The sequence below is a fragment of the Sitophilus oryzae genome, unplaced genomic scaffold, assembly GCF_002938485.1.
Source record: "Sitophilus oryzae breed Bouriz unplaced genomic scaffold, Soryzae_2.0 scaffold_1307_pilon_pilon, whole genome shotgun sequence".
In the NCBI taxonomy this organism is placed as follows: Eukaryota; Metazoa; Arthropoda; class Insecta; order Coleoptera; family Curculionidae; genus Sitophilus; species Sitophilus oryzae.
This window is the reverse complement of record NW_022145957.1, coordinates 1,151,831-1,173,684: the sequence shown is the minus strand read 5'-3', so window position 1 is coordinate 1,173,684 and position 21,854 is coordinate 1,151,831. Positions and strand designations below refer to the sequence as shown.

At 34.7% G+C, this 21,854-nt stretch overlaps 1 protein-coding gene across 1 annotated transcript in view; it reads right to left on the bottom strand.

Annotated features, from left to right (window-relative positions):
* The window catches only part of LOC115874912, a 181,296-nt gene that overhangs the window by 158,660 nt on the left and 782 nt on the right, over window positions 1-21,854 (bottom strand). The window lies entirely within an intron of this gene.

Here is a 21,854-nt window from a genome sequence, read left to right as displayed (position 1 = left end):
AACACCACAAAAGGGTTGCGACAAGGATGCAGCTTATCTCCTCTGATCTTCAACGCTTACGTCGAATTAGCCCTTAGGGAATGGAAGACGAAATATCAAGGTATGGGAATACCCATTGGGGACAACACACTATTTACCCTGAGCTTTGCAGACGATCAGGTCGTGATTGCGCAGGACTCATACGATCTAGAGTTCATGACTAAGAGGCTTTATCAAGTATACAACAAATGGGGACTTCAGGTTAGTCTAAAGAAGACCGAATACTTAGCTGTCAATTCCAACACTTGTTTTGAAGTCTTCATTAATGATAACGTCCAGATTCAACAAGTAGACAAATTTAAATACCTGGGTGCTACTATCAACAACGAGGGTTTGGGCAAAGAAGAAATACAAACCCGAATTCAGAAAAGCAAACAAGTTATTGGATGTCTTAACAGCCTCTGGTGGGACCGAAACTTATCTGCAACAACTAAAAAGAGACTTGGAAGAACATTGGTGGAGTCAGTTCTTTGCTATGGTTCAGAGCTGTGGACTCTGAGTGCAGACGCGAAGCGCAAAATCCAAGTTGTTGAAATGGACTACCTTAGAAGAAGTGCAGGTATATCTAGGATGGAAAAAAAAACAAACATCGAGGTCAGGCGTATCATGAATGCATCGAGGAGACAGTACTGGATCGAATCGAAAAATCCAGCTTAAAATGGTTTGGACATGTTCTGCGTATGCCGGAGAACAGGTGGCCAAAAAGAATTTTTCAATGGGCTCCCCAGGGCAGAAGAAAGAGAGGTAGACCTAGAAAATCCTGGAACGGAACGGTTACGGAAGCAATGGAAGCTCGTAACCTAGAAGCTGATGACGCTCTAAATCGAGATGTGTGGCGTAGGGTAAGTAAGTCTGTCTAAGGCAGTAGCGCATCCAGAGATTGAGTCCGGGAGGGGTAGTGGCAGTATTTAAATAAAATAACAGATTTAAATTATATTTTCGCTCAAAGGTATTGTGACTATATGGAAAAAAATAAACTATTGTTCCGGATTTCTATTTTGATTGCCATTATTAATTTATTTTGTGACAATTTTATTTTTATATCAGAATTTCATATTTATAAATTCATTCCTGGGAGGGATAATAGGGGTATTACCTAACCTAACCTCCCGTATATGCGCCCCTGGTCTAAGGCTTAGCCCGATCCAGTCGTGTTAAGCCAAAACCTAAATTCCAAACACTGTAAATACACGTGCTTGGATTAAGGCTTGATTAAGGTTTGCAGAGCTTTATCACAAAACTTCAATCTGTTTCCGTATTGTAACGACAATCTGTTTCCGTATTGTTAAGACAATTTACTCCAAACATAAGAAATATTTTGTTGATGTTTGACCATCAAATCAAAACCTTAAAAATAAAGAAGTTGTCTAAAAATGTGCTACAATACAAATATAGCATAATACTTTATCTTTAATTTCCTTCTTCATTTGTGTAAAAATACCTAACTAGTTTTATATAACGTGCTGGCAACTGTTACTTTTGTGTCGGCATTTACATGTGTGGAAGTAAATCGCATAGGAATCTTATTAAGTCGGAGTGAGAGAAATGCGACGGTGTGCTGTTGCCGCGTTGCTGGTACGCCTTTCCCTATCAAGTAAAGTAAAATCACGATCGCAAACCGCTATTTTTGAAAGAGTTTTTTTTCAAGAGATAACTAGATAAAATCATTAGACATGTTTCTGAGCATCTGAAATGGAATTATAAGGATATCGTTAAGGTGTCATTTTTTTTATAACGAGAAAACGTCAGTAATCGCGATAATTTATGAACTCAACTTTTTAACATATAGCAGGCCATAACTCAAGAACCACTTTAGATATTGAAACTTTTTTTTATTTTCAAGATCGGATATTTTACAATATGTTTACATAAGAAAAATTCGATAAGGTTTTTCCATTCAAAAATTGTAAACAATCCATCCATTTACTTTTAGAGCATAGCAATTTTCAGCAATAAAAAAGAGCAAAACAAAAAAAACAGAGCAGAAATATTAACAAAGTTCTTGAAAAAACTTCAATCTATTATTTCTAATAGATTTCGTGATATCGATTTTTGAATTCAGAATTTTAATAGCGCGACCACTATCGAACACCCACTCAATTCCACTTATTTTTACCAAAAATGCAAGTGTTTCTAGCTTGCACTTAAAAAAATGCAAGCTATAGAGAAAATTACAACGACTCGTTAATAAATAAACAAATTAATTAAGTATCACGAGACATAATTAAATTGTGAAGCTGAACGCATGACGTACACCTCTCCCTAGAACTTTAAGTACTGACAGAGGTATTGATTGGGTCGACCGGTCAACTGCGACAAATCTGCTATATCCCCCTCCCGTCTCTTAGCGATGTGCACAGTTTCTCGGTTTATTTCATACGTTTGGCAACGTGTTTACTGTCCTCTCTTTGTTCAGTACATTATAAACGCCCATTGTACTCTTCTTACATACGGAAATCTCGACCCTAGACTAACCTTTGCCAGCCATTAGTATAACGTTAAATGCCGAACGCTTATTTTGCTACTTTTTCGGACTAGTGAAATGGACTCTTAATTTTATATCACAGGGTTAAGTATATTTATATTGTTTTTTTAATTCAAAAGTATGCAATTTTTTCTGTTTTAGTTAATGAATTAGTCGGTCGTTTGAACATATTACCCATAATATAATTATAACAATCAAAAAAAATAGGTATGTTTTATCAGAATAAATACCTACAGAGCTCAAAATTCACGGAACATAATTTTTCAGATGTATGGTAGAAAAAAAAATAAATTGATGTCGTGACTGAAAAATGCAATCACCGACAGGAAAAACGGGCACCTTAAAATTTTCATGTATTTTAAAATTTTATATTTAGTTGTATTTATTATGTAGCTAAATTATTTCACAATTTAGTACATCTTTCTAAATTAAAAATGAAAGTTTTCATCTGTCAATTATATGAGGGAAAACAAAATATTGATATTTTGGTGAAAGTTTGAAACACCCTGTGGAGTACGTTAACAGAGAAAGGAATTTAAAAATCATTCTATCATCTAGGTTATCTTTTCTCGATAGTTTTTGATTCATCTCAATAGCGTTATTTTTTCTGTAGATTCCTTTTTTTTCACTCACACTTTTTCGAGCCGCGAATATATTTTTAAATACATCCTAGTACATATTTTAGGTTTGCACTTATTCAAAATTCCCAAGTTTTTTATTCTAGGAGCTACAGGTAGACCTGTTCGGTGTTGAGATTTGAACACCGATGTTAGGTGTTTCCACCGATGTAAACACCGACACCGGTGTTTATCTCAACACCGGTATAGCGATGAACACCAGTGTCGAGATAAACACCGGTGTCGGTGTCGATGGTGCCGTTTTTTTAATGTAATATTTTTTAGTTTATTTTACAGCTAAGAATTTTTGTTTGTTTATGTTTTTGATTAAACATTTTTTTACTTTATAGTTGTTTATCTGACGCTTCCACTTTATTTTAGTGATTAGTCTGGCAAAAAATATATTTAAATTTGAAAGTTTTAAGTTAAAGTCAGTGCGCTTTAATAAACAATAAAAAAAAGCCCCGATACGACATTATTATTGTCAGGTTTATTTTGAACTTATTAATTAACATTATTTCTTCTTTATCCCATCAAAATCAAAACCGGCGTCGTAGTCAAAACCGGTATCGAGATGAACACTGGTGTCCAGACCAACACCGGTATCGAGATGAACACCGGTGTCCAGACCAAGACCGGTGTAGAGATGAACACCGGTGTTGTAGATGAACATCGGTATCGAAATGAACACCGGTATCGAAATGAACACCGGTGTCGGTGTCGGTGTCGACACTGGAACACCGGATATCCCATATTTAGCCACCGGTGTCAGCTCAACACCGGTGTTAAAACGGTGTTCTTCCCCTAGGAGATGCAAGACCTTGTCGGTGGTGGGGAAGCTCCTGGTCAGGTGCTGGGGGGAATCCCCTCTAGCACTTGGCTTGGTCTAAGAAGCATCTCACTCATCGTCTTGTCCCTGACTGTAGTGTCGTGGCCAGGGAATTGCACCAAGACATAAGGATACCGGGCGGGGCTACGGACAGCCTCAACCTTGGGGCACCGGGGGGCACCCCATTGCATTTTACCCCTTACTTCTATATGCGGGGCTCTGTAGAAGTGGACCGACTGTCCCTAGCGACTCATAGGAACACTATGAGATCTGATAATAATAGTAATAAAAACATCACCGGTGAAGCTGTGGGGAAACCCCCTAGCGACACTGGGAACAGTAACAATGAAAGTTCCAAGGGGCCAAACCCAAAGAGAACTACAGGAGAGGTGGCTGACACTTGCGTGAGACCATCCTCCGCAAGTGGCATACAAGCTACCATCTCCTCCAAGGGTCGGGAGCCTACCTCCTACCTCTATACCCAACAGGCGACACAAGCTACCGTTTCGTCTACCCGGCCTGGGTTGTAGCTCCTCGACTGTGAGGGACACGGGTCTCCGTAGGAAGTCCTGGGACTGTATGATGAGTTATAACTCAAGAAAGGGGGACACAATAGATCTCTAAGGTCGCAGAGATTAACCCCCCTCCCACTTATTCTAATTCTAAAACGGTGTTCCGGTGTTTCCGGTGTTTGGAACAGGCTTAGCTACAGGTGCTCGGCGCACTATTGCCTGATTCTGTAGAGGTAGCCCCCAGACACATAGATTGTGCCCGCAAGCATAAAAATGATGGGAATAACAATTTCCTTCATTAATTTATTGTTTGCAATATTGTATATCTATAAAGAGCTATTTATAAAGAAATTATTGTTCAATGAACCTTCATATTGCGGTTACTATCGGCAGAAGGATAAGATAATTAAATATGATTCCAAAGAGAATTCAATGAAAATAATACTATTCACTTTATTTCTATCAAACATTATTATAATAAAAAATAGGTCATAGATATTAGTTATGCAGGTAAGGTTAAAGCAATGATTTCACATGTTTTTAAAAAACTGGTTATCTATAGCAGGAGCCTTGGAATTTTATTTACAAGTACCGACAATTGCTATAATAAATTTTAACTTTTCTCGGTCGTGCTGAAATTACTCAATGAAATGAATTTGTCAGAGTATGGTTTTGTTTTTTAAGACCTTAATATAGTATCATTGTTAGTAATGACATAGGTAATGACAAATATATGTATGCACTAACCTCGAAACAGGAAAATTTCTTATTGGAAACTTTAAAAGTGTTAAATTTATAGGATATTATGCATGCCTGCCATATTCTTGAAATTAAACTTCCGGTTTTTTGTTTACAATTAGTAAATCTAGGTCTTTTATTCTTCTCATTACCATGTCGGAAGTACGAATATTAACAGTGTTAAATTTAAAATATTACATGTTTTTACAATTCAATATAAAACTTATTGTTGGGCTAGGTTTTAGTGGTTCAGTAATTTCGTTAGTGAAATAGGAAAGTAATAAATTAAAACAGTTATTTCTTGTATTAAGACTTGTCCGAGGCTTTAAAACGATTTTGTCTCTCTAAGCGAAAATATGGCAGTTTTTATTCCGATAAACATGTAAGAAACTGTTTGGAAGAAGATGGGGTCTGCAACCATACATTATACACTGCATATACACTGCTATAGTTAGATCAATCATCACCTATGGAGCACTAGTATGGTGGAAAGCGCTACTTAAAGAGACTAATAGTATTAGCCGTACAAAAGTACAGCGATTAGCAGCTCTAGGTATAAGTGGAGGAAGAAACAACACAGCGCAAGCTGCGCTAGAAGTAATTCTGGACTTGCAATCAATCTACTGACTCGTGAAGGATCTGGCCACTGTGCCCTAAGATTAAGGGAATCCAATCTGTGGAACCAGACCAAGTACGGTCACTCGAGGATATTGCCAGTGATAGGGAAAATCATGGCTAACACGACTCCACATCTGCTAGACCAGAAAACAGACTATGTGCTCACCAAACATGATTTTGGAGAAAAGATAATGATTCGCATCTTGACAAGAGGCGAATGGCAAAGCAACCGAGTAATGAACACTCAATAGATAGCAGACTGCACAGATGCTTACCCTATTGTGAGATGGAAGATTTTCAACGACTATTGCAGAGAATACGGAGAGGATGAAGAAACCATAGAGCACCTGCTGTGTCACTGTCCGGCACTGGAATACCGACGTTATACCGATGTCTTTAAAACGTTGGGGCGAGGGTTTTTGAAGGGACTAGAGGAAGCAGCAGAAGCCAACATCAGCGACATCGGGAACTTTGCTAAGAGCTGGAAGTGCTTTAACACAAAGAAAGAATGAGAGGAATGTTTGGTACAATCATAGAGTACAATTATACAGGTGTATCGCAATGGGCCCAAGGCCTCGGAGTGAAGGATCAAACATGATCCCAAACCCCAGCAACCTAACCTAACCTTAGTCCGATAAAAAACTATCTATATCAAAAATCAAAACTGTTATAAAACGTCGAAAGATCTCATAGGAATGCCGAGTCCCCAGACTAAAGTTACGAGAGTTAGGATAGCTCAAATCCAAGGATTAAGTCCGCAGATCAAGTCCCCAAGCCAATTCCGCAGGCCAAATCTTCTGGTGTATTGGGGGCTTTTAACTATTCTATAGAATGTTTCTATAAATTTGTTTTTAGTATTTTTTCTTACATAAACTCTATTATTTTTTATTTTAATATTTAATCATTTATAATATATAATATTTAATTTTATTTTAATTTGTTATTTAATTTTTTATTAATATAAATTATAATACATGTTTAAAATGACAGGATTTTTACATTCGTTTTAAATAAATTAAATAATGCAACGTTGGTAAACGTTATGGAGTGTACATTATTAATAATTCAAAATAATTATTGATATTGCATGGCACGATATAATTGCAAATAATTATCTAGGCTAGTAACCCAAAGAGAAACGTAAATATATGTTGACAGAAATAAACTAAACTTGTTAACTTGCAAAATGGACAATTCCGACAGGCAATATCAAAAACATTCTTTTGTAAATGACAGACATCTGTCACTGTCATATATTGCTCTTACTGGTCAGACTTACTGTAGTCGATAATAGTACTCATTCATTTTATGTACTACAAACCATTATAAGTGGCTTTTCATATATATTTTTTAATTTATATTATAAATAAGCAATATTTAATTAACGCAATACATAAATATTATTACAAGTTTATACCAAATAAACTTTTAGTCACGTCATTATGCTTGATTGATGGTACAGCAAACCCACTTTTACATATTTTCTTTTACTCAACATATTTTATTAAACAAAAATAAATTAATTATAAATATATAAACAGTAATTATTTACATCAACAAAACTCATCTTCTTAACAGCACTTAAGGGACATAAAGACTATCGCTTTCCCGTTCAAAATATTCTAATAAAATTGCAATGTGTTTTTTACGTCTATTAAGCTATCTTGTACACTTCGCACTAAAAGAGGTGTTAAAAGAACAATGTTCGACTGCAAGGTCTGCTAGTAAATATTTTCAAGCTTAAAGTTATCACAACACTATGTATTTAAACCAAAAACTCGTAATACAAAACTAAAGTGTCAAAACGAATGACATGTCAGGAAATAAATAAATAAATGCTGCAAACTTGATATTTTTTACAGCAGAGTTACCACCTGAATTCCCAGCGCGAAATTTAAATTCCAGTTAGTCAGTCCGGCGCTGAATCTGAATATGTCTATGGTTGGCAACAATGAATTTAAAAATCGCGCCCTCGATTACGTAACTAAAAGTTTAATTGATATCAAATTATTATATATTGTTAGTTTACAATTGTAAGAACTCTATTTTTTTATGCTACGTTTTCTTTATCTGACGTAAAATAAACAAACATTTCAAAAGCCGGAGCGCAATGGAATTTCGAACGTTAACAAAAACAAGCCCAAAATTCATGGTACCTGCACTTTTCAAAAAGGTTTCAAATAACACGCAATACAGTATCACCGTCTAAAACAGTATTAGACAGCGTCAGAGAAAGAGGTGGTACGTGCTTATTAAATTAAAATTATTAAAGTTTCTCAGGTTTAGTTAAGGTTTTCTGGTGGTTCTGAGTTCCATTGCTGTGCCGAATAAGAATTTTAATTAAAGTGAGTTTATTTTATCTCACTGTGCAACTAGTTGGTTACTGTTTATTGTTTTTATGGTGATATATTATATTTCTGAATCTCAGATAAATTTTAAGATATTTGATTGAATATAAAGAAAAGATGATTTGCAGATGATAATATTGAAGTATTTTTTATAGTGATTTATTTATATTTGTCTATGTGACTTTAATAGAAGATACAAATATATTTGTGTATTAATATTATCAAATTGATCTTGATTGAATGTTTAGCTCCATTATTTTCTGCAGTTAGCCTGTGTGGCGCAATTGCTTATGTGGCAGAGTTAGCCTGTGTGGCGCAGTTACCCTGTGTAGCGTAGTTAGTCTTGAGAAGTAGCTAGTCCCGTAGCGTAGTTAGCCTTGAAGAGTAGTTATCTCCGTAGCGTAGTTTGCCCTATTTACTTGTGCATTATATTCTCTGTGTGAGAACAGTCTTTGTAACTAGCCTGTGTGGCATATTCTCTGTGTGAGAGGTGGCATATTCTCTGTGTATGTAAGGTATTTGTAGCGTGTGTACCAAGTGTGTAAGGTCTTTGTAGTGTGTGTAAGGTCTTTGTAGCGTGTACCCTGTGTAGCGTAGTTAGTCCCGTAGCGTAGTTAGCCTTGAAGAGTAGTTATCTTTGTAGCGTAGTTTGGCCTATTAACTTGTGCATTATATTCTCTGTGTGAGAACAGTCTTTGTGACTAGCTTGTGTGGCGTATTCTCTGTGTGAGAAGTTTGTGTGACTACATCCCTTTGTGGCATATTATTAATGTTTTTAAACATGTGTCTTTTATGTTGGAATATTAAGAAACTATTCAAGTACCTGTTTAATTTTAAATTCACCTCATTTTAATAATAACTGGTAACATTGTTGATCACACCATTTTTCTCTTTAATTGCAGGTAGGTCATCTCGGTAGCCAGGTCTCGGTAGCCAGGCCATACAAACTTTTGTTGCTATACAACATTTGTCCATTTGCAACGCCCAGATCAAAGTTGGCTATTACCATTAGTAACGTACCATCTGTTAGTATTATTTTTAATTTTGAGTTGACAGCTTGAAAAAAAAAACATTTTTGGCCATTACACAATACAGTCCCATTTGGTTTGAAAATAAATGGTATTCCAATTAATAATATCCGATATGCGGATGACACAGTGATATTCGCAGACAATGCAAATGATCTCCAAATCATTCTAAATAAGGTTAACAATGAAAACCAAAGACTGGGTTTAAACATAAATACTACAAAAACTAATTTTATGGCTTACAATATTCCGAACACCAGAATTTACTTAAATGGAGAGGTGATCAAACAGGTCACACAATTTAAATATTTGGGATGCATGGTTAACGAAACGTGGGATCCAGATCAGGAGATCAAATGCAGGATCAAACAAGCAAGATCTACTTTTCTGAGACTGCGAAGATTTCTCACAGATACGAAACTTGAACTTCGGCCTTAGATACAGAATGGTGAAGTTATGTCTGGTCCGTTTTGTTATATGGTGTGGAAGCATGGACACTGAAGGTAGCCACAATAAACCGAATTGAAGCCTTCGAAATGTGGACTTTACGACGAATGCTAAGAGTGCTCTGGGTGTGAAGAATGAAGACATTTTCAGAAGAGCTGGTCTAGAAGAACGTGAACTCTCCGAAATTATCAAGAAGAAGAAAATAGCCTATTTGGGACACATACTACGTGGAGAACGCTATCACTTTCAGCGTCTGATTCTCCTGGGTAAAATAGAGGGGGGCAAAAGGGGAATAGGCCGAAGGAAGCTATCCTGGCTGAGAAATATTCATCATTGGACAGGCATACAGGACTTCCAAGCACTCCAAGTCGCTGCAGTTAATAGAACCATCTGATGAGGAAGAAAAATATGAACGCCTACGCAGGAATAATAAAATAAAGAAGAAGAAGTTTACAATAAACTTCACCATTCACACATTTTTTGTACAATGTGGTTGTTGCATATAATTATATGGTCAAAATTTGAAGCTAATATTACAAAACTGATAAAAAAATAAACTAGTCATCAATGAAAAGGAAATCTGTTATTTTTTCAATTTAAGTTCATGTATTATCCCAAAGCTTTACCACTTTGGCACAAGATGCCATAGCAACATAGTATTTATGTTCTTAGTACAAAAATATGATTTATCTAATAGAAAGATAAAGATAAAGAAAATATTTAAATAAAATTGTAGGTGTGCTGTTCATACTATTAACTTTACTCCGCCTTAAGGAACAAATGCAATAAATTATAATGTGTATCTTAATAATAGTATTTAAGAAAATTAATGGCAAATGCAATAAATTATTTTTCAAGGCATATATTTTATGTTACGAGAGGTTAAAATATTATAGAAATTTAATAGGACATAACAATATTTTTATGATCAATATATTTATTCATTTATCATTCGCTAATAAACATATTTATTTAATTAATATTTAATTAATACTTCATGTTTATAAGGTCTATTTTTACATACTATCTGCGAACTAAAAGAAAATGACTTGGTAATATTTCATAAATTATAAAATTATATTCTTATTTTTTCTGCTCTAATAATTTTAACGATTTTTTGGAACGCCTTCACCTAGCGGAATGTTTTTTAATTCGTCTGCATACGAAATTGCTAATAATATTCTTTAAAGAATTTAGGAAATTATTATAAGAATTAAATGAGCTAGGAAAGCGTGTAGGCAGTAATTAAAGGTAAATGAACAAGATTTTGTTAAATCATAAAGAACAACTGGAATTTTTACGTTGTGATGTTGATTGTTTTTATTCAATTCAATAATTAGGGAGAAATATATACAGGGTGGTCCGAAATGTATTCCGGAAACTTCGGCGGCATATTTTGCAGATAAAAATAAGTAAAAAAGTTCGTATAAATGTTTGTCCTAAAATGCTTAGTTTCGGAAATACAGGGTGTAAAAGTTTCATTTTTATTTCAATTTTTTCCAAATATTTTCTGGTGTAACGTTAATATTTGGATGAAAATTGGCACCTGGGAGTTTTTTGACATGAAAAATTTGATTTTAGTGTCAATATGACTCCTACTAGTAGAGGGCGCCACCTACATATTTTAACTGGTTTGGAAAGTAATAATTTTTCGTCCGTACCTATATAAAACTATTGGGTAGAAAAATATACATTCACGACGTTTTTTACATGATATAGGTCTCTTGGTATTATTTGACAAACGAATCTAAAACAGCGGAAGGAATTCGGGCAAAAAAAGTCGATGTTGTCACGTTTAATTATAGAAAAGCAAACTTGCTCGATATTACCTATAAATTGAATATATTTTAGTTCATTTCAGCATACATAATTATATATATGCTAATATGTTGACGTAGTTCTTATTGTAATAATGTATATTTATCTAATTAACTGATTTCGTTCATTCTGCCTATTATAAAAGGTAAAGTATTTCTCCTTAAGATAACGTCCGCTTAGGGTAAGCTGGCAACGCTGACAAAATTCATCATGGCATCCTCTTTTCCAATAGAATTCAAAAATTCAAGAAATTATGAATATTGTACAACCTTTAACGGCCCTCCCAGACCACCGGGCCCAAGGCCCGGGCCTTATGGGCCTTATGGTAAAATAGGCCCTGAGTGGCGGTGTTATTGTATTGCGTTTTATATCTTTAACTTGATTTGTGTTTATTGTAATTAGTACAAGCGTTTTAACAAATATTACTATATTGGGCAAATGACTAAACAAAATGTAGGTACATTTAAAGTAAAATAATATTATAAACTTTACTGGAAAATATTATAAAAATTCCTGATATATTTTTATGAAACACCGCACGCTCGTGGATATTTTATGAATGAAATCGGTCAGGATTTTAGAAAATTGCGATCCCCTAACCGTTGCCCCGTTGTTTCAGATCCGTTTGTTAGACTGTAAAAATCGCTACGAGTAATGGGTTTTGAGATATGTGGAATAGAAATTATCAATAGCTGTCATCATTGACATAAAGTAAACATGCTGACTAAATAGTTATTAACTGAAATCATAAATCTGAAATGTTTTTGTGCCAAAAGTTCAACAGAAACTCTTTTATCATCATTTTTTGCAGAAAAATTTATGATTAATTTAAAAAAATAAAAATTTCAGTGAAATAACTATCTAGTCAACGTATTTATTTTTCGTCAATATTGACATGTATTGAATATTTCCATTCTAAATAACATAGGAACGGTTGCTCGTAGCCATTTTTACAAAGAGATATGTTTTATGTAAAAAAATCACAGAGACATATATTTTTTCGCTCGGTAGTTGCGTACAGGTTCGGACAAAAAGTTATTACGCTTCAAAACAGTTAAAACACATGTAGGTGTTGCCCTCTACTAGTAGGAGTCATATTGACATCAAAATCCATACTTCCCATATCAAAAAACTCCCAGACACCAATTTTCATCCAAATATTGACGTTACTTCAGAAATTATTTATAAAAAATCGAAATAAAAATGAAACTTCTACACCCTGTATCTCTGAAACTAAACATTTTATACATTTATACGAACTTTTTTACTTATTTTTATCTGCAGAATATGCTGCCGAAGTTTCCGGAATACAGTTCGGACCACCCTGTATATTGTAATAAAAGTATGTAAATAAAAGTAGAAAAATGCGGGGGTGCAAGGGGGTATTGAAGCGATACATATAGCCTAGCTTACCCAAAAGTCAACCTCACCTTCACGTGGTGCACCCTGTTTACACTAACGAGGCTCTGACGTCCGAGTATAGGCGGTATAGCCTGTATATGTATGTGTATGTGTGTGTATGTGTGTATGTATGTATATATATATATATATATATATATATGTATATGTGTATGTATATATATATATATATCCCTCGGACCCACCATCTTTCTGGGGAAGAGGAGTAGTGAACTGCTCCTAGCCGGCCGAGAACGTAGCACAAGGGAACTATCGTCGCGGTCCTCACTGTGCCATAGCCAGCCCGTGCTACAGTTGCAGCCAAAAGTGTGCGGCAGCGTAACCGTCACAGTTAAATCTTTTCACGCAGCTTACACACATCAATGATGGAACATTCGAGTGGGACAAAATCATCATCCGGAGGTAAAATACCCCCTCAATCGGATCTCCGGGAGGGGGTGCCTACTCGAGCGTATCATCGGAGAAACAAAAAACATCAATGTTTCACGTTTGCGGCGTGGAACGTCCGCACTCTACTGGACAGGACAAACTCCAATCGACCAGAGAGAAGAACAGCACTGGTCTCACAGGAACTCCACCGGCTAAATATAGATGTTGCCGCTCTTAGCGAAACCCGCTTTGCGGATGAGGGTAGTCTCACTGAGGAGCATTACACCTTCTTTTGGAAGGGTCACCCCGCAACACACAGGAGAATTCATGGCGTAGGCATTGCAATCAAGAACGAAATTGCAACCAAATTAACAGAAGTACCTATTGGTGTCTCCGAACGCCTTATGACCCTAAGGTATCCCATATCAGACAAAACTTACGTCAACATCATTAGTGCCTACGCTCCCACCCTAGACGCTAAAATTGAGGATAAGGATAAATTTTACCAAACTCTACAAAATGCTCTCCAACGAATTCCGAAGAACGAACGAATTATCTTGCTAGGTGACTTTAACGCCCGTGTCGGTAAACAACAGGAAATATGGCCTGACGTATTGGGAAAACATGGTATGGGAAACGTAAATAGCAATGGTGAACGCTTATTAACAACATGCACAGAGTATAATCTTTGCATCACCAATACGTGGTTCATGTTGAAGGACAAGTTTAAAGGTACCTGGAAACATCCCAGATCAGGCCACTGGCATCAATTGGACCACGTAATCGTTCGAAGGAAGCATCTAAAAGATGTTAGACTCACAAAAGCCAGAATAGATGCCGAATGCGGCACTGATCACCGACTTTTAATTTCAAAAATGAAAATCCAGTTAAAACCCAAACATTCACACTGTAAAAAACAAAACAACATGACCAGATTGAACGTACGGGGTCTAGAGAACAACAATACCGCCGACGCCCTCCGGGAAGCCATCAAAGAATCACTTCCACCGATAACTTCAATCTCAATATTGGAAGCTGAACAAGGCTGGACACAATTAAGGGATGCGATTCATAAAACCAGCGAAGCTGTTCTGGGAAAAGTCAACAAATAGAAACAACCAGACTGGTTTAACGAAAATCAACCTAATATACAGGCTTTGTTGGAACAAAAGTATAGAGCACATCAAGCAGTTACTGCAAATCCACACAACCCAAGGCTGGTAGACAACTTTAAAGTAGCCAACAACACGCTTCCGGAGAAAACTACGTCAACTAAAAGATAACTGGTGGTCACAGAAAGCTAATCAGATTCAAGACGCCACGCATCACGATTACCGTAAATTCTTCGAGGCTGTAAAAAGAAGTGTACGGCCCAACCAAGAAGGCAAGCTGCCCAATCATGGCACAAAATGGCGAACTTCTAAAAGAGGAAGAGCAAATCAGAAACCGCTGGAAAGAACATTACAGCCATATCCTTAACCAAGAAAATAACCCCAATATGGAAGCGCTAAATACAATACCTCAGTATAACAGCCTCGATGTATTAGATATCCCAATAACAGAAGAGGAAATAAAGGCCTCCATAAAACAGCTTAAAAACAACAAATCAGCTGGCTGTGACGCGATTCCGGCGGAAATCTATAAGTGTGCAAGTAAAGAACTTATTGGTCATCTTAAGGCTCTCTTCGATGTCATATGGGAAAGCGGAGAGGTACCTCAGGACTTTTGCAACGCAAATATAGTGAATATATTTAAGAACAAAGGAAGTGCATCAGACTGCGGAAACTACCGGGGAATTTCACTCTTGGCTATCGGCGGAAAAATTCTTGCAAAAATTATGTCAAACCGCCTGCACCCACATATAGAAAAAATCCTTTCAGAATCGCAAACGGGTTTCGCACTAACCGCGGCACCGTCGATTCCATATTTTCCATCCGCCAACTACAGGAAAAAGTAAACGAACAGCAGGCTAAACTTTATGTTGCCTTCATCGACCTAACAAAAGCCTTCGACTCTGTGAACAGAGATGCACTTTGGGCAATTATGAAAAGTTCGGAGTACCCAACAAATTTCTTACAGTGTGTAAAAGCCTCCATAACAACAACCAGTCAAGAGTGTCACATCATGGATCACTAAGCGATCCCTTCCTGACAAATACAGGAGTTAGGCGGGGATGTGTCTTAGCGCCTTTCCTATTCAACATATTCATGGCAGCGCTCTCCATTATAGTGGACAGCAAACGGAGAGAGGATTGGGCATTAGATACAGATATGATGGCGGTCTGTTCAACATAAAAGACTTAGGGCAAAAACACGTACAAAATTCATCACAGAACTTCAATACGCTGACGATTGCGCTCTAGTTGCAAAAACTGTACAGCAATTACAAGAAATGTTGAACACATATACCTGGGCATACGAGGCTTTGGGCCTTAAGCTAAACATCGACAAAACTAAAATCATGTGCACTCCTCCGGAAGATCACAACAATGCTATAAAAATCGGAGAAGAGCTACTGGAATATGTAGCGGAATTCAATTATCTCGGCAGTTTGATTTCGGAAAAGGCCAATATCGACTCTGAAATTCAGCACAGGATTAGCAGCGCTTCAAGAGCATTCTGGAAATTAAAAGACAGGGTTTTTTACAACCATGACCTGAGCACAAAAACGAAACTTGCAGTGTACCGAGCAATAATAATCCCCACCATGTTATATGGGAGCGAAACCTGGGTGCCGTACCGCCGACACATGAACGCATTAAACAAGTTGCAACAGAGACACCTTAGACAACTCTTAAGAATTAAATGGTTCCATCACGTCTCAAACGTATCGGTTCTTGAAAAAGCTAACTGCGAGAGTATTGAAGTCATGGTTACAAAATCCCGATTAAGATGGGCTGGTCACGTATGCAGAATGCAAGAAAACCGCATACCAAAATCACTGCTTTACGGTGAGCTTGTAGACGGTAAGAGGAGGCCAGGTGGACAACTCAAAAGGTACAAGGACATTTTCCACGAAAACTTAAAGGGGATTAATGTGCAGAATGAGTGGGAAGTAGCAGCTCACAATAGAACTCAATGGAGAAGAATTGTAAACTCAGTTAACAGCGAGAACCAAAAAGTTAAGAGGCAACAAAGCAATGAGATTTTTGAATGTCCGGAGTGCGGTAGACAAATAACATCACGTATTGGGCTTTTCAGTCACAGAAAGGCACATGAAAGAAAACGCCTTGCGTGACCATCTTCTGATGCGTGTCAAATACTCGTCAGCGAGTAATGGCAGTATGTATGTATGTATGTAAATGCGTCAATTTTACTAGTTCAAGTTATGTTGCACTGTATTAGGTCGGCTTATATTATTAAATTTTTAGTAATCCAAAGATAATTAAACATAAAATATTCAGTTTCAATTTCAAGTCGTAAAATAGCTGTTTATATTTCAATCTTTCTCAAGTTGATGCTATTGAACGTAATTTTCGCTGCTTAAAATCAACTGGATAATTTAGTTACACTGAAGTTACGTTAGATCATTAGAAATAACCTATTTGGTCAGATTTTTAGATTAATAGTTATTTGACCACTCAACATAACCTATTAATTATTATTATCTTATTAATTTATACCTTATATGTGTTACAGTTAAAGTTCGATATCCGGTTTTAACAGGTTAATGTTAGGGTTTGGTTTTGTTTTTGGTTGTTTTCTTTTGTGTTATTCACGAGATTAACCGGATAATGTCGATATTAACCGAATATCGGACCTTAACCCTAACATAACTATATAAAAACACTAGTAAAAACATATACAGGGTGTCCCAGAAATAAGTGCAGATATTTTAAGGGGTGGTAGATCTGGTTAAAAGAAAAATATTTTTTCTTTGCCATTTTTAAAATAAATTGAAAATAACCGAGTTATTTTCAATTTTTAAATTTAAAAAAATAATGGCAACATTATAGATCCGCCGCCAGAAGTAAAAAGGTGGAAGTAGGAGGTGGCAACACTGCAAGGTTTAAATACACCGACCGTAGAGAAATTTTAGGAGAATAAATAAGTCACACTAAAAATGTTTTTAAAATTTCCCGGAAAATGTCAAAAAAAATAGAAACTTTCAACAATTTTTTTCGCAAAAAACCTCATAAGAGTGTTTCCGGGACGAAATATACTACCAGTTAAAATGTCTGCACCTATTTCTGAGACACCCTGTATAAAATAGATGTTATAGTATAGAAATATCTTTAAAAATCGGTCCAACATTTTGATAGACGAATAGATATTAAGTGGGTATATAATGTGTTATATGTTATATCTTTTACAATTATTTTTCATATTTAGACGTTACAACAGCAAACAACTTTGGTATTTGATGGATATAGGGCTCGATATAGGGTATATTTGTTACAGGAATACTTTTTTATAGCTTTATAGGAAAAGTTTTTATAACTTTTACAGTTATTTTTCGATTTATACAGAGTTGTTCACCACATACGACACGGAGTATTGTAGCTAAACGATGAGATTTTTACAAATTGTAAGTTTTGGGTTCGTTGAAGGACCATTAGAGCTACAATTTAAAAATATTTTTACAAGATACAGAGTGTCCCAAATAAATGAAAAATATCAAAGTTGTATTTTTTTAAATAGAACATCCTGTATATTATTACATTTTTAGTTTCTACGATTAAAATAAAGGTAAATTTGATTAAGGTTTATTACACTTAAACCTTACCGTTTTTGAAATATTTTCAATTTTATGAAATTGCAGTAAAAATTTTAAGGCTTCATTTCTCCAAGGGTATCAAAGTTTTTAATACTAAATATTTACTGAAGTTTATTTATTGATCAGTTACCTATTGTGTTACAATAATAAAAATAATACTATCTTATACAGAGCGTCTAAAAAATTATTTTAAATAATTATTAGCTTTAAACGGCAATAACTTGTTTAATTTAAATGGAACACCCTGTATATTTTATGAGAATCAGATGCAGAATTTGATTGTCTATCAAATTGTATTATAACATTTTTTACCTATCTCTTTAAGTTTCCGTAGAAAATGCATTTTCTTATAATTTAGAACTTATTTATCAATATACCCATGGAATACTGACATTTTCGATTATATTTTTAAAGATGTACAAAATTTTTAAAGAGTACAGATACTAATGTTGCCGATATGATTCGTTTATTTTACTAAAAAATAAAAAAAAACTGTTTTAACATTTGTTCAAGAGGACCAATTAATATGATTCCAGTAGTCAAACTACATTAACTGACTGTTTGCGTTGATTAATAATAATTGCCCAAATACTAAAAAACTGAGTTTTGTATGTGTATTAGACAGTGTGGTAAAAGTAACACCTTAAAAATGATATTTCATTTTTTAATAAATGCTTATTTATAACAACAGATACGGTTATTTTCATAACTTATTATTATATTGATTTCTGATTCAAATCCACATTTATTTACAATAATTTTTTAACGAACACAATTAAGTATGCAATTAATTAGTATTTGAGCGGAAATGATGGTGTTATATTTAATTTTTGGTATACTCTTTTATAAAGATTTAAATAGTTTTCTTTTTGTATACAAATGGGCTAGTAATATTATCGTTTTGCTAAAAACTGTTTATCGTTTTGCTAAAAACAGCTAGTAATATTATCGTTTTGCTAAAAACGATAATATTACTAGCCTGTACATTTTGTACATTTGTTGCTTTAAAAACAATCTAAAATGTCAATATTCCATGGGTATGTTGATAAATGAGGTCTAAATTTTAAGAAAATGCATTTTCTACGAAAACTTGAAGGGATACAAGTATGTAGGGTATACAAGGGTAAAAAATGGTATAATAAAATTTGATAGACAATTAAATTTTGCATGTGACTCTCTATAAATAAAATATACAGGGCGTTCCGTTTAAATTAAATAAGTTATTGGCGTTTAAATTTAGAAATAATTTAAAATAATTTTTTACACTCTGTATGAGGTAGTATTATTTTTATTATTGCAACACAATAACTAAACGTCAGTAAATATTTACTATTAAATACTCTTATACCCTTCGGGAAATGAAGCCTTAAAATTTTTACTGCAATTTCAAAAAATTGAAAATATTTCAAAAACGGTATGGTTTAAGTGTGATAAACCTTAATCAAATTTACCTTTATTTTAATCGTAGAAAGTAAAAATGTAATAATATACAGGGTGTTCCATTTAAAAAAATACAACTTTGATATTTATATCTATTATATTTTTATTTGGGGCACTCTGTATCTTTTAAAAATATTTTTAAATTGTAGCTCTAATAGTCCTTCAACGAACCCAAAACTTACAATTTATGAAAATCTAATCGTTATAGCTACAATACTCCGTGTCGTATGTGGTGAACAACCCTGTATATTTTTAAACAAGTCGATTTTTAATTTAAATACATGATTAAAATAAAACAAATCGTTGATTTAAATCATTGCACCCTAATAGTAATAAAAAATACGTTCATTTTTAAGTCCTTATTAACAAAGTTATAAAATTCAAATACATATTGTGTCAAAATAATTGTTTGTTTTATTGCTTAAATTTAAATATTTTAAAAATCATCAAAACAAATCAAATCTGTTAAAGATATTCAGCGTGAAATTATAGTGATCTAATCAATTGTAATAAAAACAATTAATTTAAACTTAATTAAATATTTTAATATTATGCATGTAATTAAAATTTAGCTAAACCATTATACTAATTTAAAAACTACAACCACAACTATTATTGAAACAAACTCGTGTCGTGGAAAATTATTTAAATTATTTCGAACAACAAGCGTGATCAACGATGAATCATTATACTATAAGATCACTGCGGAAATTAGCATTTTTTGTTGATTCATTAATTTTACTTGCATTACTGCTGGTTCTTATTCATATAGGTACGTTGTTTTGAGTTAAGTGCATTTTTTTCTTTCAAATTCTTCAAATGCATCAAAATTCTAAGACACCTACCTATGTTTTTTCTTCACTTGTGTTTATTTGTGGTCATGTTTGTCTTCATGTTTTTTTAAGTTTCTCATTACTTTTTACTTAATAATTTGATATCATTTTCATTAAAAACTTTTATCGAATTTTTCTTTTGCCCAACCATCTCTTGCCCAAACTGCACCATCATTAAATAAAAATTAGCTAGTACCGAATGTCCCGAGAAAACCGGAAAATCCCGATCCCTTGGAGGCGCGGTACGAAAATTCCCGGTTCCGCTTGCGAAGACCCTAGTGAAGCCCGCGTCGGGCGTCTACACCAGAATTTCTAAGTTATTTATTATAGGAACTACGCCGTATTCTCGCCAAACACTGTATGCCAAAAAAAAAATACTTGCCAAGTAGACGAGTGTGAAAATGCGCCTTTAAGCATAACCAAACTAAGTAAGTAAAAATCTATGGTATATTTCCGTAACAAGAGATATACTGCATAATGAGTAAAATTTAAAGAGTAGTAAGCAAAAAGCTCGACCGAGAAAAGTCAAAGGTTTTCCTTGATTTAAGTAAAAACAATCTTCGGATTGTCACGGGGTTTCTAACAGGACACTGTCTCCTCAACGAACACCTCAGTAGGCTGAAGCTGAGAAACAACCGCGAATGCAGATTCTGTTGGGAAAATGGGGAAACACCAGAACACCTTATCACTGAGTGCGCCGAGACGACGACTATACGTGCCATGAACTTTGGCACAGCTGATGTCGAGGATGGAGAGCTGACCTCTGTGGAGCCGTCTCAGATACTGGCTTTTGTTAAAGCCCTGAGACTGTATGATGAGTTATAACTCGTTATAACTCAAGAAAGGAGAACACACAATAGATCTGTAAGGTCGCGGTGATTAACTCCCCTCCTAAACATTCTACATTCTACAAGTAAAAAGCTCTACTTCATTAACTTTTAATTAAATTTTATATACCGGGTGTGTCTCAAAAATGCACTCCTATAATTTTTTTATTTTTTCAGATAAAAAACGAGATTTCGCATGTTACTATATGACATAAATATTGATTGACGTATTCAATTGTTTTCAGTCACTTTCTGTTTCACAGGAAATTTTTGAATTTATTTTGATTTTTAAATGGCACCCTCGGTATTTTTTACATTATTCGATAGAAAATGACACTCTGAATAGAATGACATATCATATGTCAACTTTTGACGTTCTCGCATAAAAAAATCGTATTATAATGTACATCTAGAGTGCCATGGTTGTGTTAAAAACAGTAATTTTTTATCAAGGAACCTTGGAAAAATAGGTTTGGCCGTCTAATGTTTTTCGTGTCTTGTTCTGGCAAGATGTCCATATCGCATTTTCAATCATATCTCATTTTTTTTCAAATAGAAACGAAGGTGGCTCATTAGCAAATTTGGAAAAAACATTTTTTGGTACTTTGGTACCACACATTTAGTATTTCGAGTCAAAATGTCGTTATGAACCCCATGTTACAATTTCAAATAAACCATATGCCAAAATGTCAAAAGTTGACATGTAATACGTCATTCTATTCAAAGTGTCATTTTCTATCGAATAATGTAAAAAAATACCGTGGGTGTATT